Below are 14,570 nucleotides of genomic sequence, written 5' to 3' on the forward strand. Positions count from 1 at the left end.
TAAGCCTAGTGAAGAATCTCTTCTGGAAGTGCTCCTCTTTCAGTGCAGTTCCCAGACTCTAACGTAAAATATTTCTGGAGCCTCTGCCTCCACTAAGTTAAATGGTGTGCCACTGTCACATGTCCAGCAACAGCAGCTTTGTGTCTTAGCCAACACTAATCTCATACAACAAAATTCTGAGTCTGCACTTGAAACTGGAAATTCTCAGTATTATGGCTCCTCCTTTACCGATTTGCTTTGCCCCTGACAAAGAATCTCAAAGGCGCAGTAAGAGATGCATGTAACAATTCAGCTGAAAGATGCTCCCTTGCATGCCATGCATTTGGCAGAGGAATCACAATCAAAACCTGACGAGCAATCAATGTTAAAGGAACAGTTGCTACGCAGTCACTCAGTGCTGCAGGAAGACACCATCGCCCCTCTCCCTAAAGAACATGTTCCTCACAATAAGCTTGTGACCATACCTGGGTCTGCCATGCAGACCTCGTATCCTTGCAGGGATTGGGAAGTCCTGAGCATTGTTGATGTTCATACAAAACATGCTGATGATTCCTTTGCCTCACGGGAACCGTTTCCTCCACACAGCCAAGGAAACATTGCAAATGAAGAGATTTCCTCTACTCTCCATTTGTATAACCGCTTTAAAAGTAGAGGGGAGTCTTTACTTTCCCATGGGGATCCTCTCGCAAAGATTAACAATGCTTGCAAGGCTGTAGAGCTCTCTTCCACTTCTTCCTCTTACTATGTGGGAGCAGAGATGATGATAGAATGGGATAAAAAAAGATGATATTCCTGCTGAAGAGACTTGAGTGGCCATGGATTTTTCAACAACTCTCAAAGAGAAAGAAACAGAATGTGATGATGCAGATGTGTCTGGAGTAGAAAGCAAAGACTAAGGATTATGCTGCCCTGAATGGTCTGGATCATCTTAAATTTCAGCCAGAAACAGGTGACCCCTTTACACAAGTCAAGGACTCTCAAAAAACCTGATAATGTATATAGTTTTTTTATTTCTCTCTGATACTCTTCTTGGGTAGCATCAACGTTCGATGTCAGGGTAACGCCATTAAATGCTCTTCTGTTTTTGATTGTTTAAACATCAGAGCCTGGATATTATTTTTTTTCAAGAATATGCAATATCTGAAGGTTCTAAGGATAAAATGTCGAAAGACAGATGGAATTGTGGCCTTTTCAATGTTGTCTGGCTGAAATATTGATAGGAATGCTGGAGTTGTTATTCTTTTTCGCAGATCATCTTTCACCATCCAGAAGGTAGATTATGTTGTCAAAAGTAGACTCCTGTGTGTAGATGGTAGGCTGATTGGCCATGATATTCGCCGTTAAAATGTATTGTCCAACCTCATTGTCTGATAGAGACAGTATTCTTAAGTTATAACCCCAATTTTTGCTATGCAATAGGAATGTGATTTTGGCTGGTGATGGTTTGCCCAATACAAATGATAAAATGTCTCTTTCTACTGTACGTTTAGAGTCTAGCTCTAGAACACGTTTTAATCTAATGTCAGATTTTCACTTACAGAACACATACAAAGTTTTACATCCCAATGACCCTGGGTTTACTTGGATTAATCCTGTATTGACTATTTCTACCAGCCCCTCTGTGAAGGTCCTTTCAGCCTACGTCATACCTGTATTTTTCTCAGATCATAATCTTATTAAAGTAGGCCTTGCTCTAACATATATGCCCCATCGTGGCAAGGGCCTGCAGAAGCTTAACATTAAACTTTTTGAAGAATAATGTATATGCCAAACCTTCAGACACCACTTCAAGAATTGGCAATCACTGAAAATGTTATTCCCTTCAGTACGTGAAGAGAGGGGGGTGTCAAAGTCCTCCCTAGATCCTTTTTTTGATTAACAGCCGCCTGAAACTGAACTCAGACAAGACGGAAGTCCTCATCCTTGGATCATTACCCTCTGCCTGGGACGACTCCTGGTGGCCCCCTGCCCTGGGCAGCACACCCAAACCAACGGACCACGCACGCAACCTGGGCTTCATCCTGGACTCCTCCCTCTCGATGACCAGACAAGTCAACGACGTCTCGTCATCATGTTTCAACATCCTACGCATGCTCCGAAAAATCTTCCGATGGATCCCCACCGAAACCAGGAAGACGGTCACCCAGGCACTCGTCACCAGCCGACTGGACTACGGAAACACCCTCTACACCGGAACCACAGCCAAACTGCAGAAAAGAATCCAACGCATCCAGAACGCCTCCGTACGTCTCATCTTGGACATCCCCCGACACAGCCACATCTCCGGACACCTGAGAGACCTGCACTGGCTCCCCATCAGCAAGAGAATCACGTTCCGACTCCTCTCCCACGCACACAAGGCCCTCCACGACCTGGGCCCCAGGTACCTCAACAACCGCCTGACCTTCTACACTCCCACCCGCCAGCTACGATCGACCAGCCACGCCCTCGCCACTGTTCCACGCATTCGAAGAACCACCATGGGAGGAAGATCCTTCTCCTACCTGGCAGCCAAGACTTGGAACTCCCTCCCCATCCACCTCCGTCTGACCCAAGACCACCTCTCTTTCAGAAAGCAACTCAAGACCTGGCTGTTCGAGCAGTAGCGGACCCCCCTCCCCCAAGCGCCTTGAGACCCTCCGGGTGAGTAGCGCGCTATACAAATTTCTTGATTGATTGATTTTTTTATCCTTGAGGGGGTTAAAATGGCCAGAATGAGGAAAAAGAGCATCCACCATTTTCAGTTACAGTTGCAGAATTTCTCTCCCCTTTTGGATTTGCATTTCCCTGTTCAGTCTGATTCTTTTTGTTGTGCAAACAAAAACTTTTTTCATTGTATTCTGACTTCACAAAAGGATTAATCCTTCGTAGCAGACCTAATATGTTGGAGAATGACTGCTCATGTTTCTTTCTTCAGAAAGCAAAAGCAGGTGGTAAAAAAATTCCGCTAGATGCTGCCGGCTGCCCGGAAAATCTGCCAGTCTCTATACAGGTGTAAAACAAAATGCTTCTACTAACATACTCTAAGGACCTGCTGTTGGATTTAAGGGTCAAGACTATTGGCATAGGGTATGAGGGGAATAGATCAGTAGAAAGTGGCACCCGATGTGGTAAATGTTTACAATGTGAGTGGTTTGCGACTCACATTCAGCAAACAATAGACCCTCTTCACTATTATCCCACAAGCCATTGAGTATTAAAAGAGCAGAGGACTAGGGAGAGTAAGCAGACGAAAGAAGAATGAGTAGTTCCTTTTCAGGGTTTGTCCATCAATGCTGGATCCATTCCTAAGCATGCCGCAGAAATCTGGGACATGCTGGATGACTTGAAACCAGACAACTGAAAGAAACACGTTGGTGTTAGATTCCTTACCTTAGAATATCCCCAGGCGTCAGACTGGATCCGGGAAGTTTTCGCTAGCAGTATCTCTGCGCGTCAGTAGGTGGCGCCATGAGTCTCGCGTCCGTCGCTGGCGTCGTATGTGTCGAGATGACATCACGGAGACTACTTGGGCGCCACCCATGCACGATGAAGTCAGTTTTCTTTTTCCGCGCCAGTAAGCACAGATCCAGCTACAGCACGTACCTTAGTCACTTTTTGACTATCTTTTTGAGACTTTTTGTCTCCTGTAAGTTTGAATCTACTCTGGTGCACGTAGGGATGCCTGGTTTTAAGTCTTGTGGGGCCTGCCGTCGCAATATGTCTGTGGCGGACCCCCACGACGTCTGTCTCTACTGCCTGGAGAGCGAACACGACTCCCGGTCCTGTATGGACTGTCTGGCCATGGCCCCGAAGGCCTTGAGGGAGTGGCACCGGAAGCCGCTTGAGGTCTGGCACTCGTCCCCGCGCCGTTCACGGTCCAGGGCCCGCTCAGAGAACGCTCGCGGGGCCACCATCATCACCCCTCGGGCTCCAAGTCTTCACCCTCGGATTCGGTAAGAGACGAGACAAAAAAAGTTGAAGAAGCGTTGTCGCTCTCCAACGTCCCACCGTCAGTCCCCGGTTGCGGACGAGTGGGACAGGGGTTCTTCCCCTGCGGCTCCTTCAGAGCCCAGGAGTCCCGCGGAATACCCACCATATCCGGGTCCGTCGGCGACTCCCGCAGAGGTGCAAGAATTTCTTGCTACCATGCACCGCCTGTTTAGGCCTCGGGCTCCTGCCGGCGCGCCCTTGGGCCCCGCGGTCCTGTGTCAGGATCCTGGCTCAGGCACCAGCGCCACCGTCGGCTCCACCTCCGGCGTCGCAGTGGATGCCATTTGTTCCGCCCCTGCCCAGGTTCCAGGACACTTTTGCCCTTACCTGGGATCCGCATTGGGACACGGCGCCGGTTCGCCCCGTCCAGTGCCGTTCCCGGCACTGTTTGTTCCTTCCCCGGTCCCTGCCCTGCCGACGCAGTCTGTATCACATATGGCGGAGGTGGAGGGCGACTGGGAGAGGTCTGCGGACCCTCTTGCTCGTCGGTGTGACTCTGATCAGGACTGGGCGGACGAGTTAGAGGAGGCCGGCGGACTTGAGGTCTCCTCTGACCCGGGGTTTGCCTCTCCTCCGCCTACCATGGAGGAGGGTGCTTCTTACACGGTGGTGCTCCGTCGGTCAGCTGAGGTCCTCAACCTTGATCTCCCTACGATGTCCCTAAAAACTAATCTCCTCACTGAGGTGCTCCAGACGGCGTCCACTTCGTCAGAGCCCCTGCTGCCCTTTAATGACGCCCTCGGTGACGTCTTACTGGGCACTTGGTCGCGGCCAGCCACAGGGGCCCCTGTGGATAAGAACGTCGCCTGGCGTCATCGGCCGGCACCGGGTGACCCTGCGTTTCTGACCACTCATCCTACGCCAGAGAGCCTGGTCATCCAAGCTTCGACGTCCCAGAGTGCCTTTCCCACGGCTCCACCGGATAATGACTGTAAAAAGCTGGAGCAGTTCGGCAAGCAGTTGTTCTCTTCGGTCAGCTTAGGGCTGCGGTCGGTGAACGCCGCCTGTCTCTTTGGCTGCTATTCCCACGCGGTGTGGGATAGAGTTGCCCAGGTGTTGCCTCAGTGTCCTGAAGAGACCCAAGCAGCGCTGTCCCAAGCTGTTGCTGAGGGTAAAGATGCGGCTAAGTTCGCCATTGGGTGTGGTTTGGACACCGCGGACTAACTAGTTGGAGCAATTGCTACGACTGTGGCGCTTCGTCACCACGCCTGGTTGAGATCTACCGGGTTCTCGCCAGATGTCCAAAGCTCACTCATGGACATGCCCTTTGATGGCACTCGCCTGTTTGGCGATAAAGCCAACACTGCGCTGGAGCGGTTTAAGGACTCGCGGGCCAAGTTCTTAGGTCTTTCCACGAAAAGCCCAGCCTCTCCTGGTTTTCGTTCCTTTCTTGGCCATGGAAAGGGCGCCCAGGCATGTTCCTTCAGCAAGCATGTGCAGACCCAGCCGCAGCGCGGACGCTGTTTCCGCAGGGGCGGGTCTGGGAATCAGCGTGGGGGTCAGTCCACCTCTGCCCCCGCTGCTTCTACCTCCAAACCTTCCTAATCCCAACTTTAGGGGGTACCCCATGCCAGTGGGTGGCAGGATCCGCCATCACCTCCCCAAGTGGCAAGCTGTCACGTCAGACAAGTGGGTGTTGCAGATCATCCGCAAGGGTTACTCCCTTCCCTTTCAGTCCACCCCTCCAGCCATGCCACCTCAGTACCACCGCATCGCGGGGAAACACTTGGCACTTCTCCAGCAGGAAGTCACGGCCCTCTTGACCAAGGGGGCCATCGAGTGCGTTCCTGGGCCAGAAGAAGGGAGTGGTTGTTATTCCCACTACTTTCTGGTCTTCAAGAAGGACAAAGGGGGTCTGCATCCCATATTGGACCTCCAGAACGTCAACCGCTTCCTCCGGAAGGAGAAGTTCAAGATGTTGACTTTAGCTCAGGTCTTGTCTGCTCTTGATCCAGGGGACTGGATGGTAGCGTTGGACTTGCAGGATGCCTATTTTCATGTTCCCGTCCTGCAGGCCCATCGGCGTTACCTGCGGTTCACGGTAGGCCACGAGCACTTTCAGTTTACCGTGCTCCTCGGGTGTTCACAAAAGTGATGGCGGTGGTCGCAGCTCATCTGCACAGATCGGGGGTCTCAGTCTTCCCCTATCTAGACGACTGGTTGTTGAAGGCGGGCTCGCCCCAAACGGTCGTCTCCCACCTCCAGAGTACACTCAATCTCCTGCATTTGCTGGGGTTTTCCATCAATGTGCCGAAGTCGCACCTGAATCCCTCTCAGAAGCTCCAATTCATCGGAGCAGTTCTTGATTCAGCACAGTTTCGGATCTATCCTCCCGAACAGCAGATCAGAGATATTCAGGCTATGATTCCGATCTTTCAGTCTCTATCCCGGGTTTCAGTCAGGATGACCCTCCGGCTCCTGGGCCTGATGGCCTCCTGCATCCTGCTAGTGCAACATGCCAGATGGCATATGCGGGCTCTGCAGTGGGACCTGAAGTTTGTGGGCACAGCATCAGGGCAACCTGTACGATCACGTCCAGATCTCAGAGGGCACTGTACGTCACTTGCAGTGGTGGCTCACGAATCGCGATTGGGTCAATGGCATAGCCCTCTCCCTTCCCCAACCGGAGATCACAGTGGTGACAGATGCGTCCCTCCTGGGATAGGGTGGCCACATAGGAGAGGCGGAGATCAGGGGCCTCAGGTTTCCGGCGGAATCCCAGCTCTATATCAACCTTCAGGAGCTGCGGGCGATCCGACTCGCTCTGAAAGCCTTTCTTCCCTCTGTCCGGGGACAGGTAGTGCAGGTCTTCACAGACAACACCACCGCCATGTGGTATTACAACAAACAGGGCAGGGTGGGGGTGGGGTCGTGGACCCTATGTCAGGAGGTTCTGCGCCTCGGGACAAGGCTGGAACATCGGGGAATGTCTCTGGTGGTTCAACACCTGGCAGGCTCCCTGAATGCAAGGGCGGACGAAGTCTCTCCACAGATGCATGTTGGATCACGAATGGCGTCTGACCTCGGACGTGGTGCAAGGTCTCTTTCTGCAGTGGGGAGAGCCTTGGTTAGATCTATTTGCCACCGAAGAGAACGCGCAATGTCATCAATTCTGCGCGTTGGAGTTTCCAAGTCGGCACTCGCTCGGAGACGCTTTTTTTTTTGTATTGTCTGTAAACAAGGCATAATCACATACAGAGCTTTGCGCCTGCTACCCAGGGGTGGGCTACCATGTCGCAATTGTCATTCCAACAGCCTCGACTATCCCACATCCCGGAGGCCGAGTATCGCCGTGCATCACTGGCTCAGATCCCACTGTATTACAATTGTCCCTTTCTCATGAGCCTTGTCTTTGGGGCGACCCCCTGTCCGTAGTAAGGTCCTAGCTTGTTCCACCCGCACTATGTTGTTCACAGTCTTGTTTTGTGGCAATAAACTCTAAACCCCCTCATCCCTCCCAGGGATCCCGCCCAGCCTCCCCTACCCACCCGCCCGAACTAAACAATTGAGGTCCCCTGTCGGTCGCCACCGCATCTGTAGCCTGCACTCAGTTTGCACCCTCCCCCCGGCCCATTGTGTCATTCCTAACACTTTCCATCGCCTCTAATCTGAACGCTGCATTGTAGTCAGTATGCTTCCCCCTCACGATCACCCTCCCCGGGAGCCTCTCTCTCAGCTACCTCCGAGCCAGAGCCCCCCGCAGGGCTTCCCGCCTCCTTCTCCCGTCTGCCCAGATATTCTGCATACAGTCCCCAAAATTTTTTGGGCCGGCTGCGCGGCGGCAGCAGTTCACTGAACCTCTCCGTTTGGGTGCAGCAGTATAGTACATCGCGCTTCCACTGCGCCACTGTGGGCAATGGACCCCGCATCCAGCACATCGCAACTCGCCGTTTCGCTACAAGCATCCCCATATCTACCAAGCGTCGAACCGCCTTTGGTAACACCCTGGAGTGTCCCAACAGTGCCACAGCCGGATCCGGGGTCAACTCCACCCCCGTCACCTCCACGATCTGTTGATAAACCGCCTCCCAGTAGCTGTATATTCCCGGGCATCGCCACGCTAGATGCATGAAGTCTGCCATCGGGTGCATGCATCTTTCACAAGCAGGGTCCTCCCGTAAACCATATATGTGAAATCGCTCCGGAGTATAATAAAACCTGTTTAGATACTTGAAATGGACCAGCCGGTGTCTGCCATGCAGGGAGATGCGGCGGATCCCCGTGCAGCAGTATGCCCACATGGCATCGTCTATTGTAACATCTAAATCTCTCTGCCATTCCAGTCTGGCCTTAGTGAATTCATACGCCCTCTGCGACTGCGCCATGCGGTACAACCTAGAGATCAACCCAAGTGGACTTTCGTTTTTAATTATGTGGGACAGCTCCGGAACCTCCGCCGGTTCCGCCATGTCATCCCCCAGTAACTGTTTCCAGGCATGCCGGACTCTGTGGTATTGGAAACGTTGCAGCTGCGTGCCCCCCGCTTCCGAGGTTGCCACCTCCTCCCATGTCCTGACAGCGCCGTCAACGAACATGTCTCCCATGGTGTGCACACCCAATGCTCCTAGCGACCGTATCACCCCCACTTCCGTGCAGGGGGCCAGCCACACCGCCCAGGCAAGTGGCATTGCCGGCGAATAAAGCTGCGCCCCCGACGCGCGTTGTAGTATATTGTTCCAAGCATGTCTGGTGGAGTTCAAGGAGTCTAAGAACCCCGTGCGGCGGTCCGGGCGCTCGAAAATGACAGCGGGGAGCGGCAGCGGTGCTGCGAACAATGTCTCCAACTTGAGGTACGGGACGTTCTCGCCTCCATGTATCCAGCTGTGCGCCTGAGCCCCTTGCGCCACCCTATAGTACAGTTCCATATCTGGCGCACCCAGGCCACCCAGATGGTAGGGCAGCGTCAGGACCCTCCAGCTGATCCGTGCCTGCTTGCCCGCCCACGCCAGCCTCAGCAGTGACGCCTTCAACCGCGCGAAAAAAGCGCGTGACAGCACCATGGGGATGTTTGCAAACAAGAACAGAAACCGAGGGAGCACCACCATCTTCATGATGGATATGCGTCCCAGTAGCGAGAGGGGCAGCGTGATCCATGTCTCCACATCGTCTTCAAGTTTACTGATGGCTCTGCCGTAATTTTCAGACAGCACCACCTCCGAGTCCCTATGGAGCTGGATCCCCAGGTATCGGACCGGATCCTCCGTCCACTGCAACGGATATTCCATGTCGAAGGGAGCCGTGACTGGCGTCAACGGGAACACTATTGATTTGTTCCAGTTAACCTTCAGCCCGGAGAGCGCTCCAAATTGCACCACCTCCCGCAACACCGGGGCCAGGTTATTTTCTGGGTCCCTGACGTATAGCAAGGTATCATCCGCATATGTGGAGACCGTTATCTTATAAGTTGGAAAATTGATTCCCCGCAGGCTGTGGTATTCACGCAGAGCACACGCCAACGGCTCCGCCACCAATGCGTACAAAAGTGGCGACAGGGGGCAGCCCTGTCTCGTCCCTCTCGAGATGGGTATCGCATCAGTGACTCGGTCTCCCAGCCGTATTCTCGCGGTAGGGCCGCTGTACAGCACCCCAATCAGCTGAAGAAAGACCGGACCCAGCCCCATTCTTGTCAGAACCTGCCGCATGAATGGCCACTCTACCGAGTCAAAAGCCTTTTCCATGTCAAGAAATACAGCTAGCGCGCGCTTATCGGGCCGCACATGCTGCATGACTCCGAACACCGTCCGCAAATTGTACATGAGGTTCCTACCCGGCACGAACCCCGCCTGTTCTGGGGCGACCAGTTCCGGGGTGAGCAGGGCTAGGCGTGTGGCCAGAACTTTGGCATATAATTTCGTATCTACGTTCAGCAGCGATAACGGCCTATAGGAGCTGCACTCCTCTGGCGGTTTACCTGGTTTTGGTATCGCCACCAGGAGCGCCTCCCGCATAGACGGCGGCATGTGCCCTTTAACGTACATATCATCGAACAGCGTCGATATGTGTGGGAGGAGCTGATCAATAAAGGCTCGATAGAACGCAACCGTGAGGCCATCCGCCCCCGGGACGCTCTGCGCTTTCATGCTCGCAAGGGCGTCTAGAATTTCATCCCTCTCGATCGGTAGGGACAGAAATTCCCTGTGCTCGCTCGCGAGGAACGGCAATTTGATATAGTCCAGATAGTCCCCTATGCTATCCTCCATAGCGGTCTGCTGAGAAGCATACAGCCTGGCGCAGTACGACCGAAATCTTTCCACTATGTCTTCCTCCGCCGTTAATAGCGAACCATCCTCAGACCTGATCTGGGTGACGACGGCTCTGCGTCTACGGGCCTTGAGCAAGTTTGCTAATATTGACCCCGGTCGGTCACCTTCCCCGTACACCCTGGCCGCAGCGTACTTCCCCAGATGCAGCACCTCTGCGTCTGCAGTCTCGTGAAATGCCGCCAGGAGAGTTTTCAGCTCCTCAGGAATATCCTCCCCGTCCGTTTCTCGCTGTCTAGTCTCTAGGTCCTCCAATTTGCGCTCCAGCGACGTAAGCCGCTGCCTAATATCTCGTAGCACCCCCGAGTGCTTGGCCATCGCCACCCCTCGGATATAGACCTTAAAGGTCTCCCAGATAGTCTGGAAGTTATCCACAGAGCCCAGGTTGGTGTCAAAGAATTGCTCAATCGCCTCCGCCAGCTCCTTCTTAAAGAGGGGATCCAGCAGCGCGTATGGGGGAAATCGCCAAAGAAATGGCGGGGGCTTCTTTCTGGGTGTGGCCAAAGACACCAGCACCGGCGAGTGGTCAGAAAGTGTGCGCGGGAGCACCGTGCAGTCGCGCACTTGTGTAAGGAGAGACGATGATACTAGCCAGTGATCTATCCGCGTGTGCAAGTTGTGGTATGCCGAGTAATGTGTGAAGCCCCCCAGTTCCGGGTTACGAGCTCTCCATACATCCGTAAGATCCAAGCAGAGCATTTCTCGTGTGATCGCCTTCGCTGCCGCTGACTGCGCTCGTCTCGGGCCACCTGATCTGTCCATCTCAGGATTCATAACTACATTAAAGTCACCGCCCCAGAGCACATTCCGCGCGCCATGGTCCCCAATCGTGCCTGCCAGCGCTGTGTAAAACTCCGGGCTATCATAGTTCGGCCCGTAACAGTTAACAAGCAGTACATCCAGACCCTTGCCCTGAAAGCGTGTGAGCACAAATCTACCAGCGCTGTCCGTGGCAACGAGCTGCATTCTATGTTCCACCCGAGGACTAACCCATGTCAGTACCCCTCTAGAGTGTGTCGTGAACCCCGCCGCCTGCGCATCACGTAGCTCCCTAGATCGCAGCACGGGACTATCATTAGGAAGATGCGTCTCTTGGAGGAAAGCTATATCTATCTGATGTCTCTTCAGGTAGTGCATAACTTTACGGACCTTACGGTGATCATTCAGGCCCCTGACATTCCAAGTCAGAATCCTGAGTGTGTCTAAGCGCTCAGACATGGCTGTACCGGGTTTTGGTAGCGTTGTTACCGGGGCGCCAATCGCCCGCCATTGCATATCTCAAAAAGCAGGCGCGTACAAATATACAGTACCATGCGCACCGACAGTGTAACCTCAAACCCCTGTAACTCGTTCCCCCTCCTCCCCCCCACCCACAGCAGACCCACCCCAACATGGCCTTGCCGATTCCCACACATGGGCACCCCAAACCTCCCTCCACCCTACCCCAACTTGTTAACCAACTGAAAGTTGTGGAACGCACTCGCGGACGGAGGTTGCTCAGCGCTCACACCCTAGTGTGGAAGTGCCTAGATCCTACGGCAACCGCCCGGCCCGGCGAGCCACTATCTCCTCTTCCACCACTTCTCAACAACAGTCTACCACATCTCCGCAGCTATTCTCGGGTCAAAAGGGCCCCGCAGCTCCCACAAGCACCAAACAAACGCATGAAAATATGAAGAAACCTCGCAGGTCGTGGGCACTACACTCGAGCCCTGCTAGACAACCCTTCATCGCGCGCACTCTCCAGCGGGCGCGCCGCCGCCGGGGGGGATGGCGCGCTCCCTGCTTAACTGTGAGCACTGCCAACTGCCTCCATCATCACCCCCCCTTGCCCCCCCAAGCCGACCCCCCCACAGTGCCGCTCGCTGCGCTATGTATGCAAACCAGTTCAGCCCACACTACGGGGTCAGTCCTGCTCGTCCAGGCCGCCCTCCCTAGTGCCTTCCTGCTGTTGCGTCGCGGGGCTTTGTCGCTGCTCCTTATTCCAGTCCTTCAGTGATTTTTGCAGTGCTTTAGGGTCTTGGAAGATATGCGATTTGCCCTGCCTATTGACCCGCAGCTTGGCCGGGTACAGCATCGCATAATCCACTCCCAATTCCTGGAGCTGCTTTTTGGCAGGGGCAAACTGGCGCCTGGCTTCCTGCACTCTAGCTGTGAAGTCCGGGTAAAGTGATATAGAGGACCCTTCGTACGTCAAGGTCTTCTTTTCATGGGCCACCCTCAGTGCGGCGTCCCCGTCTCTGTAGTTCAACAGTTTCGCAATGATTGGGCGGGGTGGCGCCCCCGGCGGAGGCCTGGGGCCCAGGGATCTGTGCGCCCTCTCTACCACGAACATCCCTGAAAACACCTCCTTTCCCAGCAGCTCAACCAGCAGCGTTTCCACGAAGCACTCCATACGGCCCGTGACCGTGGACTCCGGAAGGCCTGTAATGCGCAAGTTACAACGACGTGAACGTGCCTCTAAGTCTTCCGTTTTATCTTGCAACACCTGCATCTGACGCTCGAGCTTCTTTTGTTCCACGTCCAGAGTCGTCTGCGCGCCCTCCACCTCCGATAAACGTCTGTCAGATTGATCCAGGCGTTCCGCATGCTTGTCCAAGCGCTCGCCCATGCGATCCATCCGATACGAGAGCGCGTCTATCTTGGCTCCGAGGGAGGTGATGCCGCTCTGCAACCCTTTCTCCATGGACAGCAAGAGCCCCCGAATGTCCTGTTCTTCCTCCGGGGCGGCAGATGCGCCCCCCCGTCGCCCCCTCCATCGGTGCCTGTGTCTTGGGGCGCCGCTGCTCGAATGTCAGCCTTGACTGGGTTTTATCAGATTTGCCCATTGCGCTTCTGCACGCAGTCACGTCTTCCCAGGGCGCGCTCTCACCTCCGGGCGGCTGTGTGACGGTCAGCGGATCCACACGCTCACTCCACACTGTGGGCGCCCACACTGCTCGCACCCCGCCAGCCGCCTCCGCTAGTCGGACTGGGGCGTCGTCGTGCCGGTACTGCCCCCCGATGTCCACCTCACCGCTACGCCTGGCGTCGCGCCAGACCACCGCTCCACTTTCGTAGGGTCTGATATGCCAGGGCCAGGCCTGAGCCGGGGAGCACACCTACTTCCAGCCCAGCTCCTCGCTATGTCCTGCGTCCATCAAGGGCTCCCGCCAGGCAGCCGACCCATCGGCGACCAGTTCTCTCCGCCCGTAGCCTCCTCTCCGCTGCCGCGGCGGGGTCACACCAGTCCCCACGCTCAGCTGCGCCAGCTGGGCCCCCAGTCCGCCTCCGAGGAGCACCCACCGCGCACTTCCAGCGTGTTCCCGGGCCCCTCGTCTCCAGCTACCACCTCGCCAGCAGTGTCAGCCCGTGCCCGCTTCTCGCCTCGGGGGTCTCGCGCCGTCACTTCAGGTCCCCCGTGCACCAGGCGCCGTAGGATTACTTCCCGAGCTCCCAGGCAGGATGCTGCTGCTCCCCCCCCGAGGTCCAGTGGCACCCCGCTCACTCAGTTATCTGCCGCCGGGGCGCCCGCTTCAGGGCCGTTCCTTCCGTCGCTCCAATCCACAGCGAGGAGCCTCGAGTCGGCTCACTGCGGCAGCGGCCGGCCGCACGCACACCGACGTCGGCTTCTTCACGCGAGGCCGGGGGTCTGCGGCCCAGCCTTCTCTCCGGATCGCCAGCTCCCGAGTTCGTTCCGCAGCTCGTCCGGGTCTAGAATTAAGCCAATCGACGGCGCGGCACTTTAGGCGTCTCCGCTGGTGTCGCAAGGTGCTCTAGGTGACAGTGGAAGCAGGATTATTGCCGGATCGATCGTATGGCTCGCCGGAGCTCCGAGCTCAAGCAGCCATCTTCGCTGCGAGCTAAGCTCCGCCCCCCGGAGACGCTTTTCATCGCGAGTGGAGTAGCGGTTTGTTGTATGCCTTTCCACTTATACCACTTCTGCCCAGAGTGCTGAAGAAGATCAGACGCGACCGGGCCCAACTCATTCTTGTGGCTCCGGATTGGGCAAGAAGAGTATGGTATCCCGAGCTACTCAGACTGGCAATCTGTCCTCCGATCCGACTGCCTCTTCGGGAGGTTCTTCTGTCGCAGCAGCAGGGAACGGTCCTTCACCCGAACCTGTCCAGCCTCCACCCCTATGCGTGGAGATTGAGCGGCGACAGTTGACAGCTTTTGACCTTCCTGCCGAAGTCTGTGATGTTATTTTGGCAGCCAGGCGTCCCTCCACTCAAATGATATATGCCTGCAGGTGGAATACATTTGTGGCATGGTGCAAAGCTAAGGCTGGGGGGGATCCCCTTTCTGCCCCTCTTTCAGAAGTTCTTCTGTTCGTCCTTTCTCTAGCCCAGCAGGGCT

The 14,570-nt window shown here is 55.1% G+C and overlaps 1 long non-coding RNA gene across 1 annotated transcript in view; it reads right to left on the bottom strand.

Annotated features, from left to right (window-relative positions):
- Window positions 1-14,570, bottom strand: part of LOC146865305 (uncharacterized) — a 227,929-nt gene that overhangs the window by 119,712 nt on the left and 93,647 nt on the right. The gene's annotated exons all lie outside the window — the stretch shown is intronic.

Source organism: Triturus cristatus, chromosome 2_1, assembly GCF_964204655.1.
Source record: "Triturus cristatus chromosome 2_1, aTriCri1.1, whole genome shotgun sequence".
Classification (NCBI taxonomy): domain Eukaryota; kingdom Metazoa; phylum Chordata; class Amphibia; order Caudata; family Salamandridae; genus Triturus; species Triturus cristatus.